The sequence below is a fragment of the Natator depressus genome, chromosome 9 (assembly GCF_965152275.1).
Source record: "Natator depressus isolate rNatDep1 chromosome 9, rNatDep2.hap1, whole genome shotgun sequence".
Taxonomy (NCBI): domain Eukaryota; kingdom Metazoa; phylum Chordata; order Testudines; family Cheloniidae; genus Natator; species Natator depressus.
In genome coordinates this window covers 100400292-100416945 of record NC_134242.1, presented here as the reverse complement: position 1 = coordinate 100416945, position 16654 = coordinate 100400292, and the positions used below count along the sequence as shown (strand labels likewise).

Below are 16654 nucleotides of genomic sequence, written 5' to 3'. Positions count from 1 at the left end.
TAGAGTAAACGCCATGCTCTTTTACTACCGTGGCATACAGTTTGTCAGCTTAAGAACATGAACCCATTTTTCCCCTTAAGATATGATAATTTATGCACTATTTACATACTGAACATTTCCCTTAACTACTTTTCAACTAAGACACCTATAATGAGCCCAAACCATAAAAATCATATTTGCTGGTTATAGGTATGATTGTCTAGCAGCACATCTCTCTATGCAAGGGATGGGGTCTGCTTTATATTGCATATAAATAAGGACTTAAATATCAGATCTATACCAGTATTAGCACCGTGTAGGGAATGTTTTGTTATAGGTTAATCAGGCACAATTGGAGCCACTTGACAGTGGAATACTGGCTCAGCAGAGACAAGAGTCGCATATGTTCACCTGACTGTAATATTGTTCTTATTCAGCCAGCAGAAACCAAGCTCTCAAGCAAAGGAGTCCCACTGTGGTAACAATTGCTGTGATGGCGCAAACACAGCCCCACACCATCTGTCCAAAAACCCAAGAGGTCAACAAAGGAGCCTGGAACAAGCTCCATCCTGCTGAGACTGCCTATGCTGCCAGTCCTAGTCGGACAGAGATACAGTTGTAGCTACTTTGGAAAGGGAAATAAAGAAGAGGCAGGGTTTCTCTCTGCACGGAGGGCAGCTCTTGTCCCTCCCTGTGGCCAGAAGAAGCCTTGTCTGCCAAAGTCAGCTAGGAAGGCCATTTGGTCCCAGGTGGAAAACAGCGGGAGAAAATGCCCAACTGTAGCTGATTTACCCCATGGCCCATGCTGTTCTTTCTCCAGCTGGCAGTGGGCAGGCTGCTGTCCTCAGCCAGTATTTGCTTTTTCTCTTTCCCCCTGATATCCTGGGATGAAGTTACAGTGATGTCATGGGCTCTTTTACGTCTCCCGGCAGCCAAACTCTCTGTACTAAAGGAAATGTTGGGGCAATGTGTGAGCTGGTTGACTGCCCTAGGTGTAGTCCTGGATCCGGGGGACCATTGGATTGAGCAATGCATAAGGCTGGAGAAACCTCTGATTGTTTGTCTGAAGGAACATGACTCAGTCTCCTCCTCTGGAACGGAGCTGATTGTGTAGGGCTCAGTGTGCTTCTGAAGCCCACTTCTGAACATCTCAAGAGCTCTGTGGGGGGCTGGGTGGGGAGCTCAGGAAGTTTCTTGTTGGGGTTTGCCTTGAGACATGCAATTAGGGTATCCTATGTCTTCAGACACGACCAACGGGGACAACAGGAGTACACGGAGGCTGGAGTCTTCGGTTACGGTCGTGCGTTTATTGTAGCAGAAGCTCAGCTACACCCTGCAGCAGCACAGTCGTTCCCTCCCCCACATCCCGAGGAGTGCGCACTGAGATCCTTTTGCGTTTCTCCTTTTTTGTAATCATCAGCCCTCTCCCTCCCCAGGTGGGCAGATCTGGTCTTGGCCCAATAATTGCCCTCTAATTTCCCTGCTAAATTCCCCACCTCTGTTTGCTTACCCTCGCTTATGACCATTGTTGCCATATAAGGGGTTGTTATTGAGCACTTGGCTGTCTGTCAGTGAACACCTGCAAGCTTGTGGTTTTGGGGTTTTCTCTGCCGGCACCTACCAGATAGACTCGATGTAACTCCCCACGTTTCTAACTTTTTAGAAGGATGTTGGAGTGTCCAGAAGGCGAAGGAAAAGGTGAAATCATGACCTCTTAGTCCTGTGGGGTTGGAAGTGGCATCCTGGGAATGGGGTCAGTAAGTTGCTGGACTTTGTTTTGTCAAGAGATAGTTTCCTCGGACTGCCACAGGAATTGCAATATGTGGGCATCAAAGAGCCCATTGGCTTCTAAGGGAGGAGTCTGATGGCTTGTGCTGGTGACTCAGAAGGAGCCGAAGGACTTCCTGGAGTGGGATAATGAACAGTGTTTTCTGTCCTTGTAGTATGGCCGGGAACGTCTGAGCTGAAAGGCATCCTCTCCCAAAGCTGCATCAAGGAGACTGCAGCAGTCACAGCAAACAAATGACTTCCCTTCTTAACATAAGTGAGCTATTGCTGGCTTTATGTTCGGAATGGGATTCCCTAATGAATTTTCTAAGCCTTATGTCTCAATCATTTGCCATTGTGAGCTGATGGTAGTGGACAAATGTCGCTGGTGGCCCATGTCCCATCCCATCAGCTACAAAGATGAGCATTCAGGGTAGAATCATAGAATATCAGGGTTGGAAGGGACCTCAGGAGGTCATCTCGTCCAACCCCCTGCTCAAAGCAGGACCAATCCCCAACTAAATCATCCCAGCCAGGGCTTTGTCAAGCCTGACCTTAAAAACCTCTTAGGAAGGAGATTCCACCACCTCCCTAGGTAACCCATTCCAGTGCTTCACCACCCTCCTGGTGAAAAAGTTTTTCCTAATATCCAACCTAAACCTCCCCCACTGCAACTTGAGACCATTACTCCTTGTTCTGTCATCAGCTACCACTGAGAACAGTCTAGATCCATCCTCTTTGGAACCACCTCTCAGGTAGTTGAAAGCAGCTATCAAATCCCCCCTCACTCTTCTCTTCAGCAGACTAAACAATCCCAGTTCCCTCAGCCTCTCCTCATAAGTCATGTGTTCCAGTCCCCTAATCATTTTTGTTGCCCTCCGCTGGACTCTTTCCAATTTTTCCACATCCTTCTTGTAGTGTGGGGCCCAAAACTGGACACAGTACTCCAGATGAGGCCTCACCAATGTTGAATAGAGGGGAACCATCACGTCCCTCGATCTGCTGGCAATGCCCCTACATATACATCCCAAAATGCCATTGGCCTTCTTGGCAACAAGGGCACACTGCTGACTCATGTCCAGCTTCTCGTCCACTGTAACCCCTAGGTCCTTTTCTGCAGAACTGCTGCCGAGCCATTCGGTCCCTAGTCTGTAGCAGTGCATGGGATTCTTCCATCCTAAGTGCAGGACTCTGCACTTGTCCTTGTTGAACCTCATCAGATTTCTTTTGGCCCAATCCTCTAATTTGTCTAGGGCCCTCTGTATCCTATCCCTACCCTCCAGCATATCTACCTCTCCTCCCAGTTTAGTGTCATCTGCAAACTTGCTGAGGGGGCAATCCACACCATCCTCCAGATCATTTATGAAGATATTGAACAAAACTGGCCCGAGGACCGACCCTTGGGTCAGCCCGCTTGATACCGGCTGCCAACTAGACATGGAGCCATTGATCACTACCCGTTGAGCCCGACGATCTAGCCAGCTTTCTATCCACCTTATGGTCCATTCATCCAGCCTATACTTCTTTAACTTGCTGCAAGAATACTGTGGGAGACCGTGTCAAAAGCTTTGCTAAAGTCAAGGAACAACACGTCCACGGCTTTCCCCTCATCCACAGAGCCAGTTATCTCATCATAACTGGTAGGGTAGGCTGAGCTCGTCTGAGTCTAAAGAGTCTAAACCTCTTGCGCTTAAATAATAATAACGCACAACAGGGGTTAGGCGAGAACCTACGCACAGGCCCACCAGCGTTACTGAGGAGCCAGCCAGATATTGCCTGTGTTCTAACAGGTTCTGCATAAATATACACTTGTTTTTCTCCCCTTAATTGAGTGCACTCTCTACACTACTTGCTTTTTAATTTTAAAAAGCGATTGGGGGAAGCGCATGACGAAGTTCAGAATACATTTGCAAGTATATTAATTAAAACCACCACCAAATGTATGTGCAAGCTATGCAGATGCCATGGTAGCAACTAGAAGATTTTTCCAGTGTGTGTTTAGTTGCTTGTACTGTTATAACACACACACACACACAATTATAATCAAACATTGCCGCATCTCTTGTACCTAACATCACTCCCTGGTTGGAGATTCCAGAAATATATAATCATGAAGTGATAAGATGAAGACAGATTGTTGCAAATTGGAGTTTGTGCTCTTGTCAGTTTCTGACGAAACCTTAATTTTATTTCAATGAGTTTTGTGATTTCCCTTTGATTTCAGTGGTCAGTGGCTGGGATTCTCAAAGGAGGTTGCGTGTTAAGCATTGGCACCTACCTCCCTTAGGCTCCTTTTTAACAATAGTAACCTGAGATTTTCAAAGGGGAAAGGGGAGGAAAATCCCTTGGAGCTGATGAGGAAAACATCTCCTGGGTCTCTTCCATAGATAACTGTTAGTATCAAATCCCTGTGTGTGTGTGTGTGTATTACGCTAAGGTTTTCACCAGGGAAAAAATCTCTTCTGGTGTCATGAAGGGTGACTCTCGCTGGCAGTGCTGTCTAGTGGTCAGATAGGGATGTGGCAGGTTGTTCCCCTTCCTGACATCTCCTTTTCTCCACACCTCTGGCCTGTGGGGTTGGTCCCTTCTCTTGCTGCTCATCTCTCTGGTTGGGGCCCGTGTTCCAGTCCTCCCCTTTCAGGGTATGCAAAAGGAAAAGTCCAATACTGTTGGAGTCTCTTGGTGCCCACAAGGGCTTCGGGGCTCTCTCCTTAGCCTCAGGGTGTAGGGTCTGGACCCTTGTGTATTCAGGGCTGTCCCCAGCTGGATTCCCTGCCGAGGGGTAGACTCTTTTTGTTGTCCCACTTTTAGGGGTTGGTAGGGGAGCCCGGGCCCACCCTCTCCACTGGGCTCTGATCCAGGGCCCCATGGTGGGCAGCTAAGTTCTACACCTTGGGGTGCTAAGCAGCTGCCTTCCTGGGTCACTTCCTGCCAGAGCTCCCCCGTTCCCTGAGAGGCTGAATTGAAAGAAATGAGCAGAAAATAAAATTTTTGACCTTCCCAAACAGTTGCTAGTCTCTGCTTTGGGAGCTTGGCCAGGTCACTGTGGTCAGGTCTCAAGCAGTAAGAGCTCCTGGGCTGTTACCTCCCCTGAGCTCAGAGTACCAGACTGTTCCCTTCCAGTGCCTGCCCCCTTCTGAGCTGCTCACCTGCCCCTTCTAAGCACCACCTCTAGCTTGTGCGGGCTTTCCAGATGCAGGGTATGGGGCTCCCTGGGCTATTTTGCAGGTGTGGCTCCTTAACCCCTTGTTCTTCAGTGTAGGGTTTGTACACCCCATAAACAGGTGCAAGGGTAATTTTTAAGGGAACTGAAAGACAATCTCATTTGCAATATCTGTAGCTCACACACAGTATAATTTAAAATAAACTCTTGGTTCCCTATCTATCCCTAGGCAAGCACTAAATATATCATACTCTGGATGGAGGAGTATGACTTCTGGATGGTCTGCAACCATTGGATGATCCAGGCTGTCTGGCAATAACTAATGGAGGTTTGTGCAGCCATGGGGAGGTACCTCGGAGGAACAGGCGTACTTCTCTGGCTGTCAGTGAACCTGTTCCCTGCACAGCAGCTGTGGGCCAGCACTCACAAAGGGCCCTTTGGCTAAGAGAAACTCGCCGGTAAGACTCCAGGATTTGGAAACTGTAAGCCTGCATCAAAATGCTTTGTGTAGAGGAGAGTTGGGAGCAGTGATGTGAAAGTTACAGGAACAGCTGCACAGGTTGGAAAATGAACAGCTAGTTTTGTGACACATTCTGGAGCTGTTCTTGTTTGGAAGAGCTTGAAATGGGCTCACTTGCTAAGTATTTGTCGTAGAAATTTTTATCTTATTTCTTATATTTAACCTTATCAAAATGGTTATTGAAACGTCATTTGCTGTAAATCCATTTTTGGGTGAGTAAAGTGGGGAAAACCAGTTTAACAACATTTTATGTAATGGTTTCAGGAAAATGTCCTTTCATGTCAGTGTAAACTGTCATCACATTTTTGAATCCCCCTCCCCTCCATTTCATTTTAGAAAAAAACGCCATGTGTGACTTAGTGAAATCTCTTTGACATGGTATCATCAGAGCGAACTGGTCTCAGTGGAAATACTCCCCCAGGTGGAGATCCACACCAGCGGTTCTATGGCCACCCTTCTCAGTATGGAAAGAGCATACTTTGGGATGAACTATTTTTAACATGAGCAGGTAATTAGAAGTGTAGTCTAATAAAGCTAAGAGAAAATTATGCTTCTGGTTAGAGTGTGGGCTGGATTCAACATCCAGAATCCATTACTGTGTCCCTCTGGGATTTGTACTGAAAATCTGTGTTTTAATCACTTGCTTTTAATCGTACAGTAGTCAGTCGTGGGGGCAATGAAATCACACTAAAATATCCTATAAATCCGAGAATTACCCATGCCTAACAAACTTCACCTCCAGTAAACTACGTTAGTTCGAAGTAGGTGTTTGGAAGAACCGTTGTCTCAGAGCCCATGGGCCTAGAACTGGGGTCTGCAGGATTTAAGGCAGGCCTCACTTCTTCATTGCCCCATAGGGCCTGGGTGGGGATACCACTCTGAGGCTGAGCCCTGCAGGAAGTCCTGTCCTAAGGGACATGAGTGACAGCACTCCGTGATTGGCTAGCCCTGCCCATAAAAGCAGGAAGCCATTTCTGGGAATTGTCCAGGAAACACAGGCCATTTGATGTGCTTAGACCCCCCTCGCCACCACTCACCTTGATCCCAGCTCCTGACCCTCATCCTGGTTTACTATCTTTGGCTTAAGATCTTTGCTGACCCTGGTGAAAGACCCTGGCTTGTCACAACCCCAGTTCTCATCTCACACTGTCAGTTTGGTGACAGACTCAGACTTTGGGGTTTTGACCTGGCCTGGCCCTGGATAGGTCTCTGACCTTTAACTGAGCAGCTCACTCTGTGTCCTCAGACACCCACAACCCAGTTATGCTGTAGAGGCCCAGTGTACAGATAACATTTGAAGCCATAGTTCCCCCCACTTTCCCCACGTGTTGGTAAGGCATTGTCCATTCTATCAGATGGCTAGGATGACTCTTAACTATAATAATTTGCTACAATGTGCAATGTCCATACTCATAAGATGAAGTGAGATCTTGTGTATTCCATGTTTGTGAAATGATGGCTTCCTATAAATAAAGATAGGTGCCAGAAGCATGGAAAATGTTTTATTAGAGGCCTAGTCCGGAGTCAGAGTGCCATTGCTCTGTGCACTGTACACATGTAAATAGAGAGTCCCTGTCCCAAAGAAGTTGTTATCTAAAGGTATGATGAGGCAACATTGCATCCATAGTGAACAGGAAATGCCATTTAGCACTGCAATGCATCATTTCTTTGAATCTGGCCTTGTGGATCAGGTAGATGTCTGTCTAAATGCTCTTGAATGATGATTTTGTAGTGTAAAATCCACACATCATTGAGGGACTGATGTTGAAAGAAGCAGAAGGTAGGAATAAATGGTCAGTTTTTACAGTAGAGAAAGGAAAATAGCAGGGTCCCTCCAAGATCTGTACTGGGACCAGTGCTGTTAACGTAGTCATCAGTGATCTGGAAAAAGAGGATGAGCAGTGAGGTGGTAACGTTTGTAGATGATACAAAATTACTCAAGATAGTTAAGTTCAAAGCTGACTGCGAAGAGTTTACAAAGAGATCTCTCAAATACATTGCCAACTCATCCTCACCCATAACAATTTTACATTCAACAACAAACACTTTGTCCAAACATGGGAACAGCCATGGGTATTAGAATGGCTCAACCATATGCCAACCTCTTCATGGGCCACCTTGAAGAAGAATTTCTGGACCAATGCACCATGAAACCAGTGATATCCCTGAGATACATCAACAATTTTTTCATCCTCTGGACAGATAGCTTAAGCTCCCTCATAGATTTCCACCACAAATGCAACAACCACCAGCCGTCCACTGAACTCTCTCTGGAGCACTCCCACACTGGCATCAACTTCCTGGACACCTTGATCAGCTTCAACAATGGAACCCCTCAGACAACTATATGCAGGAAACCCCTGGATCACCACAGCTACTTTCACAGATCTAGTAACCACTCCAACACACCAAGAAGTCTGTTGTCTACAGCCAGGCACTCAGATACCACAGAGAATATGCTCTGAGGAGAAAGTCTGGGACATACACCTTAACACACTTAAAACTGCCTTCACCAAACAAGGACATTCCACCTAGGACGTAGATCACATCATGGAATAGTCCACTCAAATACCTCGAGAGAACCTGCTTCAGTACAGAAATCAAACCTGTCTGATCGCACACCCCTAGTTGTCACCTACCACTCCACACTGGAGCCCATACGGGGTATCATCAAACAGCTATAACCCACACTCAATGGGGACCCCATCCTGAAAGAAATCTTTCCTGATCCCCCACTTCAGGCCTTCAAACAGCCCCTCCCAACCTCTCCAACCCCATCATCACAAGCAAGCTCCCCACAGACAAGGACACATCAACTCAAAGTGGCACCAGACCCTTCCGAAACAACAGATGCAAAACCTGCAGACATATCTCCACTGGTACAATGATCAACACCCCCCACAACACATCTGTCAAGATCCATGGGTCCTACATATGCCTATCCCAGCATGTGGTGTACCTCATCCAGTGCACTCAATGCCCTAATAACAACTATGACTGCAGAGGTATTAACCGACCACTCTGTCTTGAATGGTTCTGTGCTAACTTCTTAATGCTAAACAGTCTGTTCCCCCTTGCATTTAGCTGTGACACTGGGAGTTCCTTTCCCAGACCTGAAGAAGAGCTCTGTGTAGCTCGAAAGCTCATCTCTCTCACCATCAGAAGTTGGTCCAATAAAAGATATTCCTTCCCCCTCTTTGTCTCTCTGGGACAGAAAATGGCCGATGAAATTGAGTGTTGATAAGTGGAAAGTAAAGCACACCGGAAAATATTATTCCCAACTATGCATGCAAAACGATGGGATCTAGATTAGCTGTGTTATGTATTCTCACTGTTGATGACTATTTTGCCAGGTATAAAAAGGCATGTTCAGCTCTGGGGTTGGGGCTAGGAAGGGGTGTGTGTGTGTGTGTGTGTAAGGGGTAGCATAGCAATTTTGTTGCATACAACTCTGCATCACAGTAGGTGAAGGAATTTTTTTTTTCACATTAAACAGAACTATAGAATACAAAGTATGTAATTAAGAAATAGTTGTTTTGGCTACTTGTTTGTTTCCTATTTCCATATAGAAATATTCCAGCTGCCTTAACAAATACAACACCTGCAGAGTAATTTTTAAATAGGCAGGTTAAACATCATTTTAGTTGTTGAAGTGTCAATAAAACATACGAGAAGCAGATGACTCAGTAAAAGCATCCCTGCGTGATACATCAGTGTTCATCCTTCATGTTGGAGAGAAAGTGCTGGGGGAAAACAGAAAAGTCATAACAATGAAATGGTTGAGTCTGTTGTTAAAGCAATGGGACGGGAAGAGCCAAACCCATTCAAACCTGCTGACAAATGCTGGGCTTTTCAATCAGCTGGCGATTGTTCCCATGCTGTTTGGCTCTCTATTGTATTGATGCAAATCCATTAAGGATGAAATTCACCCCAGTGCCATTCACAAGGGTGCATGGGCTGCTGAAGCCCTGAACAAGCCCTAAGTGGCTCTCCAGGGTAAGACCCTGCAGACTTTGTTGTCCGATATGAACTGAGCTTAGGCACAGATGCAGGTAATTTTGTCTGTTCTACAGATGTCTGTTGAATCCAATTAACTTTTTCCATAATCCTTTCAAATGCTAAAGAAAGAATCCAACTGGAGAAAGTGTGGTGCATAGCTGGGCAGGGACTAAATATCTTGAAAGCCAGTAATTGGTCACTTAGCCTAGCAAGTTTGAACAGCTGAGTGAAATGATTGGTGCAGATTTTCAAATGCTTTATTATTATTGTTTGTATTACTGCAGACACCAGATTTCTGGGCCCTGTTCCATAGTTTAATAGTCTATGATTGCTTACTTTTATTGACCTCCAATATGTGCTCTGTGGATGGCTTTCACTACTTTGGAATTAATTCCCCGTGGCCGTCTGCTGTGGCCACCATTCATTTCCTGGACACAGAACGAGAGACGGCCTCTGCCCCAAGGAGCGGATAGCGTACGACAGAGAAGGCAAAAGGAGGGAACAGATGCCGGAGGGGAGGGACTGATGCACAGCAGTGAAATGACTCGCCCGACATGAGGACCTGGGCCGGGCAGGGAGCAGTACCCCGGTCTCGGGAGTCCCAGCCGTCAGACCCATCTAACGTTCCGCACTTTGACGCTGCGACCGTGTGGGAGGCTCTCCCCTAAACGTCTGCAGTGCAGGGATAGAGCCGGGGGCAGCAACACAAACTCTGCCTTTGGCTGCTGGTAGGACAGAAGTCCTGAGTCTCCAGTGCAGTGGCTGCCTGCAGGGGGGAGCTGCAGTCTCAGCAGGCACCTGCTCCTGCGTGTCCTCCCTCACGCTGCAGGCAAGGGCTGTGCCTGGCTAGTCCAACCCACGCCTGCTGGTCAGGCAGCAGGGGGTGCACACGGGTCAGCTCAACACCATCAGTGTACTGGTGCCCGGGGAAGAATAGTGTGGAAACCACTCCACACACCAGGGCCGTGTGCAGAAATGTAACTTTGATCCCTTTCGGGGGGTGGGGGGCCATTTTGGGCCCCCACGGCTCCAGCAGGATCTCTCTTCCCTCCCTATCCCGGCTCTGGCAGCAGCTCGCTCTACCCGCTACCGCGGCCTTGGGACTGGAGGAGTTGTGCCCCCGATGATTATGGGGGTATCCCTGCTTGCCCCCCTTGTACATGCCCCTGCCACTCACTGGAGAGCGGGCCTGGCCGACAACCTGGCCAACAGCATGCCTGCAGAGTGGCACATGGACATCAGCGCCGCACACGGGGCCCAGGTAGACATCAGTGGCAGGTGCTGTGCGACCGAAGGCAGAACTGAGCCCCTAATCCACAAAGGGTTCTCAGCTGTCTGTGCGTTGGGAAAGAAGTTTTACTAGCTTGTGGGGGAAGTGAACCACTAATTCTCCAGTACCTGAGTGGCCTGCGTTAACACACTCACTGCTCCTCTTGCACTGATGACGCTGGTTGTATTGTTACAAACAGAAGGACCTTCGTTAATGTAAGCCAGTCTTACAAAGTGCTTTTCTCTTTTTACAGCTATACTTGGGGAAAAACCCGATGCATAATCTGTCTATCTTCCCTGTGCTGTGCGGGACTAGGGAGCAATATGGGTGGTACAGTGCGTTACTGCCAATGCCTTGTTTACGTAAAACACATCCCAGTGGTGTGCCAGTGCGATGTGGTTGGCTGGCTAGTAAATACCATTTGTACACCGGCCAGTCAGCACTACACAGCCATTGTGTGTTGCTGCTGATTGTTCTGCAGAACATGGTGTTTGTGTGAAATTAACCTTCATCAACACTGTAATCAATCATGAAAATAAATGCTATGTAGGGTGGATGTATTGGCTTGCATTGGTTAGCTTGACTTGCAAATTATGTACTTTGGGCCGAGTCCCATGTAGCAGTTCTGTAGTACCGTGCGGGAGCACACGCTATACGACCGATCTGCTGTTTCTTTGCTGATAAGAACATAGGCAGGAAAATGTTTTTCATTTTATGTTGAACCCAGTTGAGGTCACCCCTGAAGCCTCCCACATGGTCTATGTGCATTTGAAGATGTTTTCTAAGCTAATAGAGCCTCCAGTCTGTCCGAGCTGCACTGGAGTGCAGCGGCTGAGGAAAGGAGGCCAAGGCAGAGAAATAGAAATCCATCGCTCTGTTTCCACTTCAGTGACTGAACATAAGTTATATTAAATGCCTTAAGAGTGCCCTCACATCATCCATTCAGAAATTCTACTTGACACTTTGGCTACATGTCCGCTCGGAGCTGGGGAGTGATTCCCGGCTTGCAGAGAGCCTCACGCTATCTCTCATCGAATAGTGTGCAGAAAGTCATCAGTAGCTGTGGTAGTGCAAGCCGTGGCTTGGGTTTGCTGCCAGAGTAGGAGCCCCTGGGGTCCAGATGGGTTTGTATTCAGGGCCACTAGCTTCTCCTGCTGCTCGCTGCGGCTCAGAGTACTGCTCTTTTTAGTGTGCTAGCTTCATGAGCCATAGAGTTGGGGCCGGGAAGGTGAGCTGGGAATGAGCTCACACTGTCGGCATACCTTTAGTTTTTAGAAGATATTACCGTATAATTTCTTCCTTTGCGCTGTGGAGGTTTCATAGCCATCCTTATGGTTGATCTTGAGTCCACTGTCTGCGTTCTAGAGAAATGGAGATGAGGCAATTGAATCACTTAGAGAGGTGGCCAAATGATACGCGGCATTTGTGGGTAAATTGGGGATAGAACCTGGCTCTTCTGATTAGAGCTGGTTGGAAAATGATTGTTTTTACCCATGGAAAATTTTGACAAAACCAAAAAAAAAAAAACCCAAAAACAAATTGAAATTTTATATAGAAAATTTGCACTGAAAAATGAAAACTCAACTTTTTGGCTGAAAACTGAAAATTTCAATTTGGAAATGTCACTGCAGTGCTTCATGGGAGTTGTGGTCCAGTGCCTCATGTCTTCATTCTCCTCTCTGGTCAGGGCTCCCTGGAGACAGACTATATATCCCATGTTGCACTAGGGTCTCCTCACTTCCCTTGCTGAGCTGCCACAGCGCAGGGTGGAAGCAGTAACTGTTCACCAGCTCTTCCTCAGAAGCCCAGACTTAGTTTAATCACTTGCCACCATTGGAAATATTGCTCCTGCAAGTGGTGATGCTAAGAATTTAATCACATCATCAGACCAGTTGGTCGTTGCTGTGAAATTAAAGAGGCAAGAGTTGTGGTAAAGGCATCAAACATGGTCACTCAGTTTGAGAAAATCAGGGAAAGTGTAAATTTTCCAGTGGGACTTGCTACATATACATATAATATATATTACTGTATTTTTCAATTGCCTACATACAGTACTGTACAAAGAGATGTAGGGAAGGAGGAGGATCCGGGGAACTACAGGCCAGTCAGCCACATCTCAGTCCCTGGAAAAAATCATGGAGCAGGTCCTCAAGGAATCAATTCTGAAGCACTTAGAGGAGAGGAAAGTGATCATGAGCAGTCAGCATGGATTCACCAAGGGCAAGTCATGCCTGACTAACCTAATTGCCTTCTATGACAAGATAACTCCCTCTGTGGATGAGGGGAAAGCAGCGGACATGTAATTCCTTAACTTTAGCGAAGCTTTTGATACGGTCTCCCACAGTATTCTTGCCAGCAAGTTAAAGAAGTATGGGCTGGATGAATGGACTATAAGGTGGATAGAAAGCTGGCTAGATCGTCGGGCTCAATGGGTAGTGATCAATGGCTCCATGTCTAGTTGGGAGCCGGTATCAAGCGGAGTGCCCCAAGGGTCGGTCTTGGGGCTGGTTTTATTCAATATCTTCATTAATGATCTGGAGGATGGCATGGACCGCACCCTCAGCAAGTTTGCAGATGACACTAAACTGGAAGGAGAGGTAGATACACTGGAGGGGAGGGATAGGATACAGAGGGCCCTAGACAAATTAGAGGATTGGGCCAAAAGAAATCTGATGAGGTTCAACAAGGACAAGTGCAGAGTCCTGCACTTAGGATGGAAGAATCCCATGCACCGCTACAGACTAGGGACTGAATGGCTAGACAGCAGTTCTGCAGAAACGGACCTAGGGGTTACAGTGGACGAGAAGCTGGATATGCGTCAACAATGTGCCCTTGTTGCCAAGAAGGCTAACGGCACTTTGGGCTGTATAAGTAGGGGCATTGCCAGCAGATCGAGAGACGTGATCATTCCCCTCTATTCGACATTGGTGAAGCCTCATCTGGAGTACTGAGTCCAGTTTTGGGCCCCACACTACAAGAAGGATGTGGAAAAATTGGAAAACGTCCAGCGGAGGGCAACAAAAATGATTACGGGGCTGGGGCACATGACCTATGAGGAGAGGCTGAGGGAACTGGGATTGTTTAGTCTGCAGAAGAGAAGAACGAGGGGGGATTTGATAGCTGCTTTCAACTACCTGAAAGGGGGTTCCAAAGAGGATGGATCTAGACTGTTCTCAGTGGTAGCAGATGACAGAACAAGGAGTAACGGTCTCCAGTTGCAGTGGGGGAGGTTTAGGTTGGATATTAGGAAACACTATTTCACTAGGAGGGTGGTGAAGCACTGGAATGGGTTAACTAGGGAGGTGGTGGAATCTCCTTCCTTACATATTTTTAAGGTCAGGCTTGACAAAGCCCTGGCTGGGATGATTTAGCTGGGGATTGGTCCTGCTTTGAGCAGGGGGTTGAACTAGATGACCTCCTGAGGTCCCTTCCAACCCTGATAGTCTATGATTCTATGTTCACCAGTAACTGTTCCAACCATCTAGAAAGGAGTAGTGGTGTTTATTTCAGGAAGGGACTTCCTTTATTATAGTAGAGGATAGAAGCAGAGATTTGCTCTAGCTATCTGATGTGGGGGACCTGCAATTTTTTTTCCAATGTGTGCGCAGATTGGCAGTTGATGGCTCGCAGACCACCACTTTGAGTAGCACTGCACTAGCTATAGTTTGGATATAGTTAATTACCTGATATGTTTTTCCTTAAAGATAACCAGGCAGAGACAGGTCTATAACAATGTAAGTGGTATAATGGAGGACACTAAATTGTAAACAAACACGTTTGCAGATCATTTATATGTTGGCAGAAATGAAGGCTAATTAGGGGAGCGGATCCTTTTAGGTTGCCTGGCTGGTATCCCCTGAAACATTCTGGACCCATGGTGCTTGTTGCAGCATCCTTTTATAAATTTTATTAAAACACTTAAATAAAATCAAGAGAAGAAATCACAAAGTTAAACTACTCTTGATACTGTTATAAATATAAAGGGAAGGGTAAACCCCTTTAAAATCCCTCCTGGCCAGAGGAAAAATCTTCTCACCTGTAAAGGGTTAAGAAGCTAAAGGTAACCTCGCTGGCACATGACCAATGAGGAGACAAGATACTTTCAAAAGCTGGGAGGAGGGAGAAAAACAAAGGGTCTGTGTCTGTCTGTATGCTGCTTTTGCCGGGGACAGAACAGGAATGGAGTCTTAGAACTTAGTAAGTAATCTACCTAGGTATGTGTTAGATTATGATTTCTTTAAATGGCTGAGAAAATAGCTGTGCTGAATAGAATGAATATTCCTGTCTGTGTGTCTTTTTTGTAACTTAAAGTTTTGCCTAGAGGGATTCTCTATGTTTTGAATCTAATTACCCTGTAAGGTATCTACCATCCTGATTTTACAGAGGTGATTCCTTTACTTCTATTAAAAGTCTTGTAAGAAAACTGAATGCTTTTTTCATTGTTCTAAGATCCAAGGGTTTGGGTCTGTGGTCACCTATGCAAATTGGTGAGGATTTTTACCAAACCTTCCCCAGGAAGTGGGGTGCAAGGGTTGGGAGGATTTTGGGGGGAAAGACGTGTCCAAACTACGTTTCCCAGTAAACCCAGTTAGTTTGGTGGTGGCAGTGGAAATTCCAAGGGCAAAGGGTAAAATTAATTTGTACCTTGGGGAAGTTTTAACCTAAGCTGGTAAAAGTAAGCTTAGGAGGTTTTCATGCAGGTCCCCACATCTGTACCCTAAAGTTCAGAGTGGGGAAGGAACCTTGGCACATACCATTGAACTAAATGGAGAGTAAAGCACTACAAATATTAAATCATTATCTGATCAAAGTCATATTAACAAATTAGTCTTAATTTTGGATTGGAGTTAAATCATCAAATGAATACTAAAAATAACCAGTTCCTTATACATTCTGAGGTGTCAATGTGTCTGGTTATAATTGCCAACTAAAGAATTTTACCAAAGTTAATCAAATCTCTAATCTGGAATTGGTTGAATACCTTAGTATTGAAACCAAATTATCTCATTCTGAACCACAACTCCAGAGCCAATCATAAAGATTCCTCCTAGAATTTCAATTCTTGTGTGATGACCAATTCTTTCCTAGCATGCCACCGCCCAGCACGCCCCCCGGCCCCCGAACAGAGATGTTATAATGCAGACTTGGGCAAAACAAGTTTGCTAGCCAGAAGCTTGACTCTGAAGCCTGAGTGACACAGTTACACCAACCTACCCCCCCGGTGGAGACAGCAGGGGGTGGAGTATCTATACCAACGGGTAAGTACAGAAAGTTCAGCCTTAGTATGCAGGTTCAAATTAGCTCAAATTCGATGAGAGTCAACTTAGAAAAGTGCGGCTTAAATCAGCGATTTAAAAACGTGGCGTTTTGCATACTGCAGAGACTGTAAATCTGTGCCCATCCCCCCAGTATCAAAACTCTGGATACGAGAGACTACTTTTTGGGAAGCTGGCATGGTCTCATCTAAGTGAAGTGGTTTTGAGAGGACATCGTCTCATTAATTTACAGACTGTTCAGTATAAAAAACCTCCTGTAAAATAGCTGATTGCTAGGACTCTTTTTCAACATCCATTCAGCAGCAAAATTAACGGTAAGTGTACCTTTATGATTGATGTTATCTTACAGACAAGACAATTTATAGACATTTTTCTATTTAGGAACTGGTTGTAATTCAAACATCTGATCTTCTGGAAACTTCCTCTTGATAGAGACAAGTTACTTTAAAACCTATCAAGATGAAACCTGTTTAAGAAACGCATTATTACATTTATGTAAGGCCTTTTCTTTCACACTATATTTTTGATGTTGTCTCGTTCAAAATGAAACGAGGGGATAATGGTGCAGGCTACATCGTTAAGCTATTGCCTGGGTTCACTGGGGTGTGTTTCTTCGCTGTTTCACCTAGAAAAGTTGTGCGCTGAGGTGGAGATCTGTCGACTGAATATATCTTGTGATA

At 46.0% G+C, this 16654-nt stretch overlaps 1 long non-coding RNA gene across 1 annotated transcript in view; it reads left to right on the top strand.

Moving 5' to 3' along the window:
• Positions 1 to 5348: 5348 nt before the first annotated feature.
• LOC141993679 (uncharacterized) overlaps positions 5349 to 16654 on the top strand; it is a 31450-nt gene continuing 20144 nt past the window's right edge. The window contains exon 1 of the long non-coding RNA XR_012640928.1: positions 5349 to 5367. This is a non-coding gene — a long non-coding RNA (uncharacterized LOC141993679). The remainder of the gene's footprint in view (positions 5368 to 16654) is intronic.